Source organism: Coturnix japonica, chromosome 1, assembly GCF_001577835.2.
Source record: "Coturnix japonica isolate 7356 chromosome 1, Coturnix japonica 2.1, whole genome shotgun sequence".
In the NCBI taxonomy this organism is placed as follows: Eukaryota; Metazoa; Chordata; class Aves; order Galliformes; family Phasianidae; genus Coturnix; species Coturnix japonica.
The window spans coordinates 74220708-74238842 of NC_029516.1; the positions used below are offsets into that span (position 1 = coordinate 74220708).

Below are 18135 nucleotides of genomic sequence, written 5' to 3' on the forward strand. Positions count from 1 at the left end.
ATAAACAAAGAGTATAAAGAATAGCACTGCATGTGCCTGTATAAATAGTGTACAAATCCGATTGTAATGAGACATTCCTGAAGTGATTTCTAAACTCTCTCATCTCAGACAGGCAAATTCCCTGTATGTTATACCACTGGGGGCCATGGGCTAGATCAGGAAGCACCAATGATGTGTTTCTTAGGCCTCATGGTTGCAGAAGTGTGACAGGAAGAAACATCTACAGATGTCTGGGTTGTACAGAAGAAACAGAGAGAATGGTTAAGGCCATCGAATGTGGATAGTTTATCGTGGCCTGGTTGTAACTTTACTTATATCATGAGGTACTTGATACCTTCTACTAACTGCGTAGTCCTGGGATCTGCCTTCTAGCTGTGATTTATTTTTCTAGTTAAGTCATTGTTCATCATTATGAACCGAGATTATTTTTCTGTGTGGGTTTGACAGAAAAGCATTCTTCAAGTTACACGCATTTTAGTTTTCAAAAAACAACAACCCCCCCTTTGCCCTCCTATAATCATGGTACTAAGTAATTATAACTCTTTACCCTTTGGTCTTCGCAGCATTCTTGTCAGATTAGTACAGAGATGGGCTTAAATCAGATTGCTGCCTCTGAGGCATGCAGCCGGCCCTGTACTATCAAGAGCTATTTAAATCTGCATCCAGATGCAGTCCTGTCTGAACACCAGGAAGTTAATGCGGAAACGTGCCACTAAAGTAAGGCCGCACAGTCACCAGATGCAGAAGTAATTGTGTTGTTATCTCTAAGGCTGAAATCCTAAAGGAGCAAAACTTAGTTGTGGAACCTGTTGAAAAGGAAAGGAAGAGGCCTGTTAGTTGACCTGGACAGATGTCGGGTGAAGGAATGCAACTGACACTTAAGAAGATTTGGAAGATCATTTGGGCAGTCCTTCCTGGCCACCCAAAATTTGGCATGAAGTGAAGAGCAGGTGCACCTAAGCACATCAGAGCATGTTCTACCTCTCCTGAAGTTGTAAGGTTGTGACTGCATGGATTTCAACATCCAGATGCTTTTAAGGGGGGAAGAAGACACGCAGCAAAGGATGAGGGAGCCCTTGCATGGACAGCAAGGGCTTGGGAGGCTGAGAACTCCTTTTCTGACTTTTCAGCTACAGCAAAGTTTGTACAGTGGTCATGTTTCTCACAATTAAAATTTTTCCTTATACTTGCTTAAATGCAATGATAGCCTCTTAGTTAAAGCAAAACTTGATATGTGGTAATGAACAACCCAAAAGCTGAGTAGATAAAGGAGTGTTTAATTGTCTTTCAGAATTCTTCCCTTTGTGCTACATAACAGAGTTTTGCTCTCTTTGTCCTATATATATTTTTTTGAGCAAATTCCAAAAGCTCCCTAACTTTGGTTACTTCTTGTTTGAAAGTCTTTGTGGATATATTTGCTTCTCTCTTCTCACTCACCCCCTCCTTTCCCTTCCCTTTGCTATCTACATGTAAGCTTATCATTCTTTCTATGGTTAAGGAATCCTGGTTGTCTTTGTCTCATATTTTGAGGTCTAGTGATAGGGGGAAGGGGCAGAAACTCAGAATGACTCATTAATCTTGGCGTCCTGAATGCTGGAATCATCTTCAAAGTGAGTATTAATTCGGGGGCAGTTGCACATATGAATCCCAAACCTTTGTAAGTTCTTCCCTTTCCTCCTCCTCTCTCCTCATGTAGTCCTAACAGATTTGGCAATTTCAGTTAAGCACGTCTGTGCAGTTTTTTAAAATCCATTACATAAGTTTGTTAGTTTAAGACTCTCTTTTTCAACATATGAGCCTAAAATGTCTTTGATTTAAAAATGGAACTTGGCAGAGAATTTGTTCATATGGTAAGATTATTTTTTTTTCAGTTTAGTTTAGTTTATAATATGTTTTAATCATTTTTGGTGTTTTCAAAACAAATGGTGAAATATGTATTTTCCCTTCTATTTTTGGCTACCCTCCTCAGAAAGGCCTTATTTCTTTTTTGTGCGTTTAATTTGGTGCTTTATGAAGCCTTTTTAGATACAGGGGCCTTATGCCGCAAAATTTAGACCTATGAAGTGGGAAAATGCGGAGATAGATCCTGCTGTCCACGACTTTGCAACTCAGGACTTTTCTCTGATGCCAAGCGCGGGGTCACTAGCTGGGGCTCGGAGTATGTACAAACATAGAAAGAAAAGGGAATACGAGGAGGAGAAGGGAGGAAGAAAGTTTCTATTTTCATGATCAGTGCCTCCTAGTTATCTGAGCAATTATTATTTTAAGGACATTTTTTTCACACTCTGAGATGCAGCTAAGCAGATTGCCACCAAGCAAAACTTTTTTTCCTATTCCCTTAACACAGGGACTCTGCATTTCCTGATTGCCCCTAATTATCTTCTTACAGATTCTTTTTTTTTAATAGTCTTCTTGGCACAAGAAAGAACTCATAGAAGTGATTTTTGCTCTTCAGTCGATGGTTCAAACCATGCTTCCTGTTAAAACCTGTGCACTGGAACTGGCTCCTCATTTTTCAGGGGATCATGTCTTCATATACCAAGGTCCCAACTCTGTAGGAAGTGGACAAGTAGGTTGTGTATTGAAACCTTCATGCCCAAGGCAAGTGCTCTCAGCCTGGGACCACAGAATAAGTCATTTCAAAGAAATAGAAAGCTCATTACTTGTCCTGCCAGTTGTATACAGTTATGCAGGAGACCCTGGCATATGTTTTCAGCCAAACAAGCTGAAACAGAATGCATTACATTTCTATAAAGACTAGCAGCAGTGAGGAGCAATATCAGCCTGTGGAACAGCCCTTTGTTGAAGCAAAGGAAGAGGTGATCACCCAAAGAATGTGTGATGGAGAGAAAAGAAGTTGAAATAGCACTTCAACTTGGTTAAGGTGTATGTGGTAAAGGGAAGGATGTTATACGGTCCAAGATGGGCTTTAGGAGATTAACTAGAAGCAAACACTCACAGAAATAAGAAAGCAGAAGGTGTGGGTGGTTATGGGGATTAGTACTGACATATGGAGCCTATCAGCTTGAAGTTACACATTTTTATCTGACCTAGATCACTCATGCCCCAAAACTCATTACTGTCAGACAGCTGTTGGGTGGCCTCTGTGAAGTGACTTAGGGGTCTGAGCCCAGTTTCTGGAGGCAGGTGTCCACACTGAACAAAACCAATCTGTATTAATTGGTCCCCTATACCTTGGAATCTAAGCAGAAAGACCAAGTAGTAACTGTTCACCGCAGAGACCATGTTGTAATATTTGATCTTGGATGTTTCTTCAAGGAAAGGGTTGAGAAACTTTGGCAGAAGTATCATAGGAAAAGACAGCACAGCTCTTTGTCTGCCTGTTCTGTGGTCAAACTCAGGCCATCAGTTTTTCAGATCTCTTGGACCAGCAGATTTCACTAGCACTGCATTTACTCTTACAGTATGCAGAAAGTATTACATAACTGTCAGCTCCTGCAATGTTGAATATACATCCATTTGATTTCTACTTTGGGATCATAGTAATATAAACAGGAAAACTACATTTTGAATTCATTAAGTTTTTCCTCCGCTGTTTATAAAAGATAAAAACTTCTCTCTCCTTTTTTTTATTTTTTTTTTTTTTTTTTTTTTTTAGGATTGATTGGTGTCATGTACATATTCGTTCACTTCTGTTTATGCAAGATAATAAGAGTATTAACATGGAGGTGGAATAATGGTGTTTATAATTCCATCACTACTGTTTGTATAAGATAAAAACAGTTTTAAAAAAAAAAAAAAAAACAGAAAAAGAAACCCCACAGTGAGAGAACATTTGCTGTTATGTACATATATTATTTTTTTCCACCTCTGTTTGTAAAGAATATGAAAGGAAAGAACATGTAACAAGTTGAAGAGGAGTTGGTTTTGTTTATATTTTTTTTCCGGGCTGTTTACCTAAGATAAATTAATTTATAGTTGATGTAGACTGGGAGAAGAGAATTGGGGTGAAAGAGTGACTAGCGGGGTTGTGCCTGATATTCTTAGTATGTTGTAATCCTCTCTTTTATTGAGAAATGTGAAAGATTTGTGCTGAACCTTTCTGGTGGGAATACGGTACCACCTGTGAGGCAAGGGACTTGTGGTGATGTTGTGCCAGCTAACAGAGCGCTGCCAAGGGGTAAGGCGTGCTCTCGGGGAGGAGGATTCTGAGAACAGCGAGGATACGGCAGTAGTCTGAAAAGATGTCGTGAATGTTAAACCCCTTGGTATCATCGTCTGTGGACTCAGTCCAATAATTGTGTGTCTGTATGACTCCTTTTTGTTCTGCAGCTTTTGAAGTCTAATCCTAATTCCTTAAGGAAGAAAGGCTTGTAAAATGCCTGCATTTCACTGAGAAAGGGGATGTTACCTTTGATACGAGATTTTACTGTCAGCTCTGCACCATGTTTAGGAGTCACCCTTGCTCATACTCTGGACATAGACATATTGATAGAGAAGGGAGGCTGGCAGATGTATTTCCTTGGGATGAATGCTGATACACAGTTTCTCAGTGTCAACCAGAAAGGCCATTTATAGCTAATAAAAGGACAATCGTGTGGACATTAACACATGCACACATAAAAAGTCCATGAGTATTCGCTTACTTTTACAAATGAGTTTGCTCCGGCTGCCGTCACACCCTCCATGTGTTTGCTTTGCGCAAACATTCGAGCGGACAGGCTTTACTCTAGTGAAGGCAAAAGGCCCACTTTGGAGTCACATGCTCCTATTCTCTTCAATAGTGAACTATCAGCTCATGCATGTATTTACTCTGCAAGTGGTAAGTGCTGTGAGATGTGGCTTCGCACACATTTCTCACCTCCATTGTGCAGTCAAAGTAAGCAGCTCAGGAGCTGTCCTGACCTTCTGCAAATGGCAATGGACATACTATGTGACTAGCTTAAGTAAAAACAGCGAGAGAAAATTAAACTGCATCCCTAACCAGGAAGCTACAGAGGGCTGGTAAATCTTGGGAGTATCACATCAAAAATGCTTTCTTTCTCAAAAGAATTCATTTTTAGAATTCCCAATCATGTCTTCATCTCTTCTTCCCAATTCCTTCTTCAGCTCAATAAACTGTCTCTGCAAAGCAAGCTATTTAAGCACATGCACGGGTCCATTTCTACTAAATAAAACCTGAAGTAAAGGTTAAATTTTAATTGCATGCTGGAGTCCCATTGCGTTCACACGTTTGAAGTTAAGCACAGGCTTGAGTACATGGTTTCAGGGCTCAAGGGTTTAACATTAATCCAGTCAGGAGGCAAAAACAATGCTGTTCATCTGTAGTGAGATATGGTCGATGGCATTGGTTGATCCCACCTCTGCACCCTTGTTCCAAATGCCAAGTACTTGAAGCAGACTACTGATGCTTAGTGAAGAGGAATGCTCAAGGTAGATTAAAAAAAGCATAGGCTGCATTGAAAAAAAACATATATATTGCTATCTGCTGGTGGATGTTCCAAAAGCAAAGAAGGACATGAATGGGCCAAGGAAATGATTCCTTGAAATTATCTCCCTACTTAATAACAGCCCCGTACTTTTCCAAGTGCTGACATTGAGATGGATGCAAAGAACTGGGATGGATTTCTCAGCTATGAAGAGAGCTAAAAGGGGCTGCAGCAGAAACTTTTATTTTTTAGGTGAATGTAAATTGTCACAGGTATAGAACGTCATTTCCTGAACCAAAGGCTACTGTCATCGCTATCTCAGAGCATTTCAACACACAATAATAAGTATCTTAATTATGGGGTTTCAGCACAAAAGGCACAAAAATTTTACTTTTCAGAGTTGTATAATCAAGTTGCTCCACCTTGCTATTAGGCATGAATGGCAGTAAGTGCTCCAGGGAAGCCTGGAATTGAAAGAACAGCAGGTGGGGAGCAGTGGGTCAGGATGGGTATGCATTTAGGAGAGCTGTGTGGGGAGTCCAGAACTAGAATAGCGGGAAGTGCTGTAAATTGGATTGAACACATCGCTAGTGGACAGGGTGAAAGATTATACAGCATTTGTCTGTGTGACCATAATGAGCTTCTTTCCCATAAAAGATTTGGGGAGAAAGTACTGTGTATGAATAGGGTCCCTTTAAGAAGCACTTTTAAAAGAGCTCATTTTCGATTCCAATCATGTATATGCCTCAGCAAGACTGTAGCCAGATGCTTGCGGATCTGAAGAAAACAGCCCAACCCTTTTCTTATCATCTACCAGAGATGACAGACTCTAAAAACTCAATGGCACTTTCGATAACTTCTAACAAGAGCTGGGACTTGCCTGGCTCCATTTGTCTGGTCAAGGCTGTATTTCTGTGATTTATCCCATGGAGGTTTTCAGCAGAACCTTACACTTAGTGTCTAAATTAATGATATTCCTTCCTTTTTGCCATGACAAAAACCACTCTGCACTATATACTTTATGCTAAAGTTTTTGTCATGGACATATTCTGTAAAAGCTTTTTCAGCTTCATCATTTTGACAAGCTGATTCCATTAAATCCTTCACGGTGATCGCTTTCGTACGGTGCGGATGGGAGACACTGTTTGCTTGTGTGATTTTCCCTTCTTTAGAGCAAGAAAACAGTGATCAACTTCAAGGTTATGCGGTGTAGCTTATCTCTGTCCTTTCCAAAGGAAAGTATATTTTGAGGGAGCAGAAGCATTTTAGATAGAGCAAACTTAGCAACTGGCATGTGGTTGTTAGCATAGTCCATAACTTTTCCTGGTGGCTCTTTCAGGATGTGGACACAAACTTAACAGGTTGGTTTGTTAATATCTGTGTCTATTAAAGATCTCAGGCCACAGAAGACATTTCTTCCCACTGTGTTTCTCACTCTTTCACCTGCACTGACATGGAAACAGTTGAGTGTTTTGACAAAGGACACCCTTCTTAGTTGTTCTCAAGTATGAGTTTAACTCAAAATCTGGTGAAATTTCGCCTTCGTTAGGTACCTTGTGTTATCTGAGGTACCAAATGAATCTGGACAAACACTGCTGGCTCTGCCCCTGCCATACTGGTAACTGCAAGGTATTGGTGATAAAAGCTACAGATGATAAATTAGAGATGATAATGAAAGATTCTTAATTTTTAAATTCATCCCCTCACAACATACCACGTGAGGAAGTGAGTTATTTCAATGTCAGGTTTCTGGCATGAGAAAACTAAAGTTTTGTGACTAAAGTGAAGAAGGACTTTATGTGAGGGACCAGATCCCACAAAATCTTGCTCCTGCCAAGGGGTGCTTTTTATCTGCTGTTGCTGCAGACTGACACAGTACCTCTTTGCTTGTTTCTAATGAAGCCTGTAGAAGTTTTCATACTGACCTCAGTGATGGGCATGACCACTGGTCTTTTCAGGCTAACTGTCAGAGCAGAATAGCATTGCATACAGCCTGCTTTTGCATAAAAAGAAAAAAGAAATCTCAGTAGGCTGCCAAGGGTATTCAAGCATCTCAGATTCCTTAATGTATTTATCCTTGCCACAAACCCAAGGCAAATTTTAAAGCCTTTTTTTATTTTTTTTTTCCTTGCCACCTGCTAATAGCTGCACCATCCTTCCTTTTCCAGAGCATTTCCACAGATACTCATATTTCTCAGGCTGACAGCTTTCTGATCCCCAAGACTGAATATCTGGTTATCTCAGCTTCCCATCTTATGCAGAGTTTATCTCCCTCATTTAAAACAGCAAAAGCACTGTCTGCATGCACAGACCATTATCCTGGTTGGGTTGTTAAAGTTATTGTAATGCTGACTTTATTTTCTGTAACAGTTCTGAACAAAATGTTTCCTTTGAAAGGTCTCAGACCTCTATCCTCCCTACTCCTAATCACAGTAATAACCAACCTCAAGGAGTCATTAGTGAAGACTCAAACAATATCCTGTAACAAGTCAGCTATGAAGAAATTGGCATAGTTTATCTCTTTGATTCATGTTCTTATGAAAATAATGGGTTGCAAAATAAAGCTAGCATTGCTCTTGTGCTATGCAGTATCCCTTCGATCTGATTCTTTCATCCTCCACCCACTGATCTCCCAAACTAACATGGAATATAACTACAATAGCTTTGTAAGATAGAGTTTGTCTATAGAAGTGATATGGTCTTACACTGTAATGCCAGTTTATTGTGCTCCATCTTAAACTGAGTCACCTGTGAACCTCCTTTTGTTTTTTGTAACTTGTTGCTGTTTTAGATAAGCTGGGAAAATGTTATAATGATTATATTCAAGCTCCACCCATATAGAAAGGTTTAGTTTTCTGAAGCATTTAGATGCAACAAACTATGTAAACTGAATTTGGATAAGTTCTTGGAATTGTTTGCTTTTGATTTTGTCTTTGTGAAATAGACACTTATGCTTAGTAGGGAAGCTGATAAATAATGTAAACAATGGCTTGCCACTAAGAGACTGTGCAAAATCTTTGTATCTGCTGTTCGGTTTGGCTTCAATAATCAAAGAGATCAGCTTTTCTTCATTGAAAGCAGTAGGCAGATGGCTTTTCAGGTTTCTTTAAGGACTTTTATTCTCACTTGATGTGGTTTAAACTGTAAACTGAATACGAAAAGAGACCATTTCTCAGTTTTGCTTTATGGATTAGAATAGTTTGATTAGAAGGGACCTATATGGCTCAAGTCCAACTGACTGACCAACTTAGGGTTAATAGAAAACTAAAGCATATTTTGGGGGATATTGTCCAAATGCCTTCGGAATGCTGACAGGCATGGGGTATCAACCACCTCCCTAGGAAGCCTGTTCTAGCATTTGGCCACTCTCTAAGTAACTCAGTTTTTCCTACCATCCAGTCTTAACCTCCCCTGGCACAGCTTTGTGCCATTCTCACACATCCTACCATTTAGCATTGAATCAACTTCCATTCCTTTGTTTATTCTTTCAGTGAAATGGGAATAAGGACAGTTGTATAACAAAAGGTAACATTATAGTATTATAATATATTATTATAATGATAAATTAAACTCATTATATATTCAAGAGCTTTAAGTCATATTAGCACTCCTCTGAATGAGCTGTATTGATTTGACTGAACTATACTGATTTTTAGCTTGAAAAAGCCTCCCCAGCCCATCAAATATTCTTGAGGATCATCCCATCATTTTCTAAGTGTGTAGTTGATCCAAAGGTAATGCCTTCTATTTATTTCCTTGGAAACTACAGCAGATAGTTGTAGTGACCTCTACATAGTCTCTTCTCACTGGTGACAAGTGACAGGATGAGGGGAAATGGCCTCAAGTTGCACCAAGGTAAGTTTAGGTTGGACATTAGGAAACACTTCTTTACAGAAGGGGTACTTAAACACTGGAATAAGCTCTCCAGGGAGGTGGTTGAGTCGCCGTCTCTGGATGTGTTTAAGAGCCGTTTGGATGTGGTGTTCAGAGATATGATTTAGCACAGGGTTGTTAGAGTTAGGTAACTATGGTTAGGCTGTGGTTGGACTTGATGATCTTTGAGGTCTTTTCCAACCTGGGTAATTCTATTATTCTATGATTCTATGACCTGCTGTTGCTACTGCTGAAAGCACACCACCTATCGCTTCACTGTACTCACATCCACTGCTTGGTCTCATCAGTTTTCATCAAGCATCAATGAATGTCAGTGGGTGCAACTTTTTTTGCATGGAGGAACTCAATCCCACACCTTTGTTTCATGCTGTTCTGTCAGACTGCCCCTCTGCTGCCATCTGTGACACAGCAACAAAACGTAGGGGAATACTGGTGGGAAGGTTCAACCTCTACTGCCATACCATCAACTTCCACCTCTCATGTTCTGGGCTAACATGATAACGCAGGAGGCATTACTTTCAGAGCGGCCCTTGTATTATTATTATTATTATTTCACTTGTTGACTGGGCCAGCAAATGAAATTGCCTAGCTATTTCAGGATGGCTTGGTGTCATATGAAAAGAAGTTCAGGACTGGAACAGTGTCACTTCAGAGAATTAAACCTATTGGAAAAGTTGCTGGAGACCTACAGTGTGGTTTCTTTTATTTTACGTTTGACAGACATTTACATTTTGTTTACAGTTACATTTTGTTATAATTTGATTCCATCAAATTATTATCTAGTGTTGTCCTCTATTATCAAATGGTTTCTCCAGGTAAGGTCAAAGATTAGTGGCCAGCTAAGCCACCCGGCTATCAGCACTCAAACCCCCTTTTCTGCAGAGTCACACTGGTGGTGAGGGTCATAGAGAGAGACATGTGAAAGTTAAACTGATCAAACAAGGAATGAAGAAGAGAGGTGGTTTAGATAAATGAGCAGTAACACTTAGATTTAGGGACAGGGTCAGATATGCAGTGGTAAGAGGATCAGATTCGGTGGTAAGAGACTGCCTTCTTACCTCTTCCACCACTCATTCCCACCTAAAGAGGAAAAAAAAACAATGAAAAATTTAATTCCCCTGAAACTCAGTTTTCAGGGCACGTGTCACAAAACTAACTGCATGCCATAGAGCACATTGTTCTTGTACCAAATAGAACACGAAAAACATTGTTCCCAGGAGCTGTTTTAATGGATCTTTATAAGATAGTTTTGATTTATTTTAATAAGCATAGAAAAAAAAGAAGCAAGTGAAAAATAAATTTCCAAGTATTGATTATGGCATCCTGGATTAAAAAAAAAAGTTGGTTCTCCTTATGGAAAACTCAGGAAGGGCACATACATAACCTGTCTTTATAGGCGCTCAGGGCTTAATGCTGCACGCACTGGTGCAGCTGCATAACCCTGGTGACTTCAGTGGGTCTGCAGGGGTTCACATGGGAATGAAATACTTTCTGTAATGCTTTTTGTCTAGTTCCAAGTATTTGTGTTTAAAGCAGTACAACTATGAAAAAAAAAAAGAGAGAGCATAAACCATATGATTAAGGATTTGACATCCTTACAACTTTCCAAAATGATCTCGCTGCTGCTTTGCTCCTGATTTAACAGTCACCCTCATATTCAAGTCCTTAAACACTGCAAAGAGTACACAGCTCTCTCCAAAGAGAACAAGATGGATTTTTCAAGTGCAGGGTAAGCCCAGCCTGAGGCCTCCCAGAGCTCTGCATTGCCCTCCACCGCCCCCCACTCCCCTGCAGCCCCCCCAGCCAGGCTTAACAGTGCCCCCCACTCCGTCCCACTGTGTTAGCTCAGCTTTGTGGTGCTTACAAACGCGGTGCCCTTTAGTTCTGATCTGCAGTGCCTTCAGGGAAAAATGATATATCGGAGTAGTTATGTCCCAAATTGAATGTTAGTCAAATGTTAAAATGAAAGAAATATTATGGAGAGTCAGCATGTCTCACTTTGGAAATAAATTACGTAAAGTACACTGGAGTGTCATGGCTCTTGGGACCACATATGATCCAAAGATAGCATTTAGAGGAGTGATCACAACATTGCTAGATTTATCAGATCATCCTAGAGGAACATTAATACCCAGTAAGAAAACAACAATTAGTAATAGACGGCTCCCAACCAATAACTTAAACTCATTTTCCAGGGTCACTTCCTCATATTAGTAACCTATTTATATGTATCACTAGAGTTTGTAGCAATTATCTCATTATTAATAGTAGACAACAAGCCCAACTTCACTAATTGCTTTTCTTAATACAGATGCATTTGGTTCATAGAACCATTCTTTTTCAACTTAGCATTTCAGTTAACTTAATTGGTTTGGTGTTATGTAGTGGTACTTTCTTACTCTGTGTAATCTGACTTCTTTGGCACTGCTGAGTTGAAAATGGGTACCTGAGTGTAGGTTAAGGGAACGTGGACCGTAGAACAGAGCTACAAACCTCCAAGCGGGGAAATAGAAGATCTGCTTTGCTGTGTATCCTGCAGAAAGGGGAGTGTGACTTGATATGGCTATAGTGTGCAACAAGGGATACAGCTTTTTAGCTGCCAGATTGACCCCATGCCTCAGAACAGCAAATTGACTTACAGCCACGTGCAGAGCTAATACCTTAGGATATAATTAGTACATTTTGGGTATGATACTGAAAGACACTTAGAGCCCTTAGGCAGGTATTCTTGCATATGTAGGTAGACAGGTGTTATATTTTCTTCTAAGTTTTTCTTCTGTTTAAGGACTGTTGGTGGGGAGCTTCCTTCTGTTGGTAGACCATGCTGTGTGAGACTGCAGCTGTGACGCAGCTGCCAACCAACCAAACCTCCTGGTTTACCTTGATTTTACAAATTCCTCAGACGCTGTCAGTAGTTACAGCTACTGAATGTTATACGTAATATCATTTCATGCCAACTTGAAGTCAAGATCCAGGCTTAAAACGCTATGTTTAAAATATAAAACAAGAATGTATTCAATCCCCACCTTTTTTACTTTTTTTTTCTTTTTTTCTTTTTGGCTTTTTGCTCATTTTGCTCTCATTTTGCTGAACCTTTTACAGCAACTGCTGTTGAAGCTGCAACGTGCTGTTGCTTCCGAGAGTTCTCCTGCTCTTCTTTGAAAGAAGTTTTCCTCAGAGGTGCTTTGTATAGAGACTTTTCTTGTCTGAAGTTCTTCTTAGGGAGCTGGAGACCTCCAATGGATGTTAATTAGAGTTCAGTCTGCAGATGTAAGAGATTCCTTTTCTTATTTCATCTACCTCATTGCTTTCACTGAGAACAGCTGGTAGGACTTACTTCAGGCTGAGTTACCTGAAGAGTGAATCGGCTCCTTGATGGCTTTTTGATTTAGCTTACAGAAACATGAAAGTCCAATTTTTGTTTGGATTTTTTTTTTTTGTCTTGTCAAAACCTAATATTATCCATCCTTGCTGGCAAGCAGTGTGTGTTGAAAAATCTATTCCATCAAGTATTTTCTTATACATTTTCTAGTTAAGGGTCTGCAAAGTTTTGTTTGTTGTTGTGTTGGTTTTTTTAATGCATTTGTGTGTGTGTGCGTGCATGGTGCTTATTTGAAGTATTCTTTACCCATTGCATATTTCTAAATTTGAAAAAGACAAGGCTAAGATTTTAGCTATCCTTAATTGAAAAACAAACAACAAAAAAACCCTCTCCTTTTATTACACTTTCTAGTCCAGATTTAACAATCTTAAGTAATATATATAATAATAATATAATAATATATAATATATATATATATCCATTACAATATGTGATAAGATATACTGCAAGTTTTTCTGTCTTCAGCTTTAAGAGTCAAATAAAAAGTCAGTTACCCTTTCTTCTGTCAAGTAAACTGTCTTTGGAAGATGAGTAATGGGCATATTCTCATTAATTGCATTTCAATTTTTTTCTCAGATCATTGTTGCATTCTTAATGCAACCATTACATGCTTATTTATTTCATTAGAAAGAGTATACATGCCTGTAGAACCAAGTTTTTTAGTGATATATAACCAAAGTACATGGGAAAGTATGTTCCAGTGTATAGCAACATACCTTAATTCTAACACATACAAAAACTCCTTAGCATTTTTAAAGATCATTTTATTTTGATTCTCCTGAATAGTAAGCTAAGACTTGATAAATGACCATACAACTGTCCCTCGAGCTCAACTTGTGGTATTGCCTTCCATTTGTGCTTTTTCACTGGAATAAGCTGTCAATTGTAAAACCATCTCAGTTTATCACTTTCCTAGCTCTAGCTCAATAGAGTGATGTTTATTTCCTTTCTTCCTAGATAGAGCAGCCAGTCCTTCTCTTAATACTCGTATGAATGAATGAATTCACAACTACGAGAGCTGCACTGTGGCACTGTCCCTGTTCTCAGAGGCTCACAGAAGTAAAGATGCCTAATTAATCCTTTGAGAAAACTATTGATTTCAAAGAGAGTAGGATTGGGCTTCTGAGGAGGTCAGGATTTGCAGAAGTGCTGCTATCAGGTAGAAACAGGTCTTTTGGACTGTTCCCATGCTTTAGCATGCTGCTGAAGTAGATGTCATTATCAGTCCCCAAGCAGACACCATTGTGCAATGAGGACTGTCAATACAGAGGAAAATGAAATTCTAGATACTTTGGTAGCTAAAGTAGGCATCATCTCAAGGAGCATGACTATATTAAAAAAAATATATTAAAATTCCTCCGTGTGTTGCCATGTAACTTTGGCTGATGTGGTTCCCTGCCTCATGTGATGTCTGAGGCTAAAGTGTTCTCATACGTCTGGTATCGTAGTACGAAATAATGGTTTGGGTTGGAAGAGACCTTAAAGACTATTTAGTTCCAACCTCCTGCAATGGGCAGGGACACTTCCTGCTCATCCAGGTTGTCCAAAGCCACATCCAACCTGGCCTTGAATACCTCCAGAGATGGGGCATCCGCAACTTCTCTGTGCAGCCTGTGCCAGTGCCTCACCACAATCTCAGTAGAGAATTTCTTCCTAAAATGTGATCTGCATCTATCCTCTTTTAGTTTAAAACCATTAAACCTTTTCCTGTCACTACAGACCCTAGTAAAAGCTCTCTATCTTTCTTATAAGCTCCTTTAAGTTTTGAAAGACCACTGTGAGGTCTCCCCTGAGAGAGACCTCTTCTCTGGGCTGAACAAGGCCAGCTGCCTTAGCCTTTCTTGGAAGGAGAGATTCTCTAGTCCTCTGATCATCCTTGTAGCTTCCTCTGGACACACTCCAACATTGCCATGTCTTTCTTGTGCTGTGGACACCAGAGCTGTACGCTACGGTAACATTTAACTGCCTTCCTTTGTATTTTTATAATTAAATCCTAATACTAAAGCAATTTGCATTTCTGGATTCCTCAGCAAGATGATTGAAAGGTGATTTAATTGCACAGCATTGCCAAGGTGATTGTTGGCTGTAGCATGAGTTAATGTGGAGGTAATAGAAGATATCACAGGGACTAAGATTTTTCTGGCCATTAGCAAAGGTGACTTCAAAAAGCAAACGATAATTAGCATGGGTTTCACTGAACCTAGTTCCCATCTGCTGCTATTCACTGGATTTTGAGCTGCTCCCCTTTGCTCTCCTATTAAAGATTTGCATGTATTTTCTCATATTCCCAGCGAAAAGGACACTTAGAGGAAAAGGATATAAATCAACAAATAACCTGCAGAAATATAAATCTATGTAGATTAATCCATGTTTCCTAAATTGCATACTGGATTGTAATTCAATCAAAGGGTATGGGTCTTGTGACGTTTATGAACATTTATGGATAGCATGAGTGCTCAGATTAAAATGTCAAACCTGGTATTCAGTTTAGAATCACATATTATTGTTGTTCATTAATATATAAAAACAACAATTATATCCACTGAAATCCTCAATTTAATTTTGTTGTGATCTGTCTGCTTTGTTAGAGATGCAGTGAAGCCTCTCTGCCCCCTCTGATCGTTTTCAGGGCTCCGCTGAATTTCAGATGGAAGAGTCTCCCATTCCACTGTATTTTCCCAGCACAGCACTGGCTCAGTTTGGCCTTCTTTGAACTGAGGGGTTCTCTAGTAACTAAATTATTGTCTTCACCCACCACTAGGACTGAATTGTAATTCATATACAGAGGAGGTATAGTGCCTCCAGGAGGAGAGGTGTAGCCAGACTCTACATCTTAGGTTCAATACACTCAGTAGGTGGCATGTGATAAAGCTCTCCCCTTTAGTGGTTCCATAGTGGTAAAGATTGAAAATGTTTTGAGGTGAAAGCACTCAGATTGAGATTATCTGAATCCATCTCAAGTTCTTCCTGTTTGAAGTGGTCCATAATTTATAAAGCAGTTGAATGAATAACATTTCTCATCTTGGTAACGTGTTACATCTGAGAGACCCTGAATCATTTTCACAAATGGAACAGAATCGCTGTTTTGATGTTTAACTCAAGCCATTTAGTGAATAAATTGTTAGAAGCAACTAAATTCCAATATCAGAAACAATCTGGCAGTTAAAATGTTAATTCCCTTGAAAGTAAGTGGTACTTGTGCTAACAAAGGTTAAAAAATTTCAAGTCCTCAGGTGGTTTACAGCCAAAATTTTAGCAACTACCAATGAAATTTGACAGGAGTGCCTAAGTCTCCTTGAAAATGATATTTAGATTCATAAATCAATTACCTGCTTACATAGCATAACTCGTATGACTGGATTTTACCATCTAACTACATAAGTAGAAATTCTTCAGCATTTAGAAAACTAATTCCTATTAAAATCATTGAGAGCTTCCTAAATATCCTTAAGGTTTATGTCTTACTTGTCTTTTTGTCTTTGTGATTTAAATGGCATATATTCACACAGCAGAGAAAGAGAAAGTGGGCAGAATCTGCCCACAATGAATCAAGAGCAGATTTAAGATTAGCCGCTGGCTATCCTGTCCAATGGCCAAAACAGCTTCCAAGTAATAATGATTAATTAACACTAGGGATTGAATATGAAAAAGATCAGTGGATTCCTTTTGTCTGCCCATGAAATAGTGCAATACTGGGTGGAAAACAAATGGCAGAGACTAGTAATTATTCTGCCTATAACAGAAAGAACTAAGAAAAATAGTCAGCTTTCTCATACTTCATTTTTTATGTATTATACAATAGTATATATTGAAGAAATCTACTGTGTTAATATAATGTAATTAGGTTAAGTATGTCTCTTGTGACAAACAGTGTCGTATGATGAAAAGTTTCAACCCAGCATTTTAATGGTTCAGGTTCTGCTCATGGTTTCAATTAAGTCTGAAAGATTGCACGGGGCACTGGGAAGAGAATTTGGCCCACTTATCTCCGGCATACGTGTGCTACAGTTATCTAACCTGGAATGAATCATAGTTTCCTCGGACACATTTTGTTTTTCAAATGCTTTACTTGGAAACTTTTGGGTTTTTTTATATATATATTTTTAGCAAAACTTGTAATCAAGTATCTGAACCAATTACGATCATTTAAAAAATTATGGTGTTTCAGTTCTGGTGATTTGCCAGATTCTAGTTTGCAGATTCCAGTATGTCCTGCCCGTCCAGGCTTACCCTACAGTTTTAATTGGGTATGACAGTCTTGCTCATTCCTTACAGCAAATTCTATGGTAATGTTGGTGTAAGTCATTACTCAGCACCTCCAGAGTCTCAAGCCATAATTTGTTGAATTCTTTGGCATCCGCGTCTTCAAAGTTGCTTGACGCTTTCCCTTAAGAGAACTTGTTTTATATTGCTTATAATGCAGCCAAAGTCTAACCACTGGGCTAAAATTTTCCATTCTGTGTTGTTTTTTTTCTCATGCTGGATGCCTCCCACTTTTTCTTTTTTTTTTTTTTTTTTTTTTTTTTTTTTTTTTTTTTACAACTTTTTTTTTTTTTTTTTTTTTTTTTTTCTTTTTAGCTCTGGGGCTCCAAGGCACATTCTTTGGCCCAGACCTCTTGTCTAAGGTTCTCCTGTGGTGCAACTCAGTGTCCCAGCTGCCCAAAAACCTGAAAAAAATAATTCCCAGCTACCAATCACTGCAGTCCTTTGCATACAGTTGTGTCTGTGGGCTTCATGTTCACTCTAAAAGGCAAATAAGGGATATAAGCTTAGCAGAGCAGGGTGTTTTTTCCACCTGAATTTCCCTGTTAGTTTTCATTGGAGTTATGGATTCTTGAAAAATAACAAACAGTGATGTGCTCTCCCCTACTCTGATCACCTCTGTCTTAATCCATCTTGGATCACTTCCGCTTTTCAGTGGGCAGAATGCATCTTCTCATCTGTCTCATGCAAATCTTTCAAATGTGCGGGAATAATCTGTTTCCTCTCTTCTTTAAAGAGAGATTTTGCAGTTTAAATAGGGTCTCTCTGGGCGGTGGCCTATCCGATAAATGCTATACACATCATTTGCTGTCTAGCAGTTTTTATGAATCTCTCTGTTCTTTGCTGTATTTCTTCCACTGCTACTGCTGGATGACCTAGCACTAGATAAGCATGCATGCTCTTTCTTGCACTCACCTCTACCACGCCCATAATTCCCACAAATAATAGCTACAGCTCTGAAGAAATTTTCTACTTTCCTTCCTTCTTTCTCTCCTGTGACAGCTCCTCCTTTTTCTTCACTATCTCAACTTAGGTTTGTACTTCTGTGAATATTTTTAATTGCTTTGAGTAATGAGCTCATCTCTTTGTAATTGGCAGGAGACGATAGACGAGGGCCATGGCTTGACTTAAGTACTAGAGTGCACCATAAGGATCCCGTGGTCTTTGTGCACTGTGCTCCTGGTACCCTGCTCAGCAATCTGTTGG

At 39.2% G+C, this 18135-nt stretch overlaps 1 protein-coding gene across 8 annotated transcripts in view; it reads left to right on the forward strand.

The window, feature by feature from the left end:
• The window catches only part of ZBTB20 (zinc finger and BTB domain containing 20), a 447669-nt gene that overhangs the window by 300608 nt on the left and 128926 nt on the right, over positions 1-18135 (forward strand). The gene's annotated exons all lie outside the window — the stretch shown is intronic.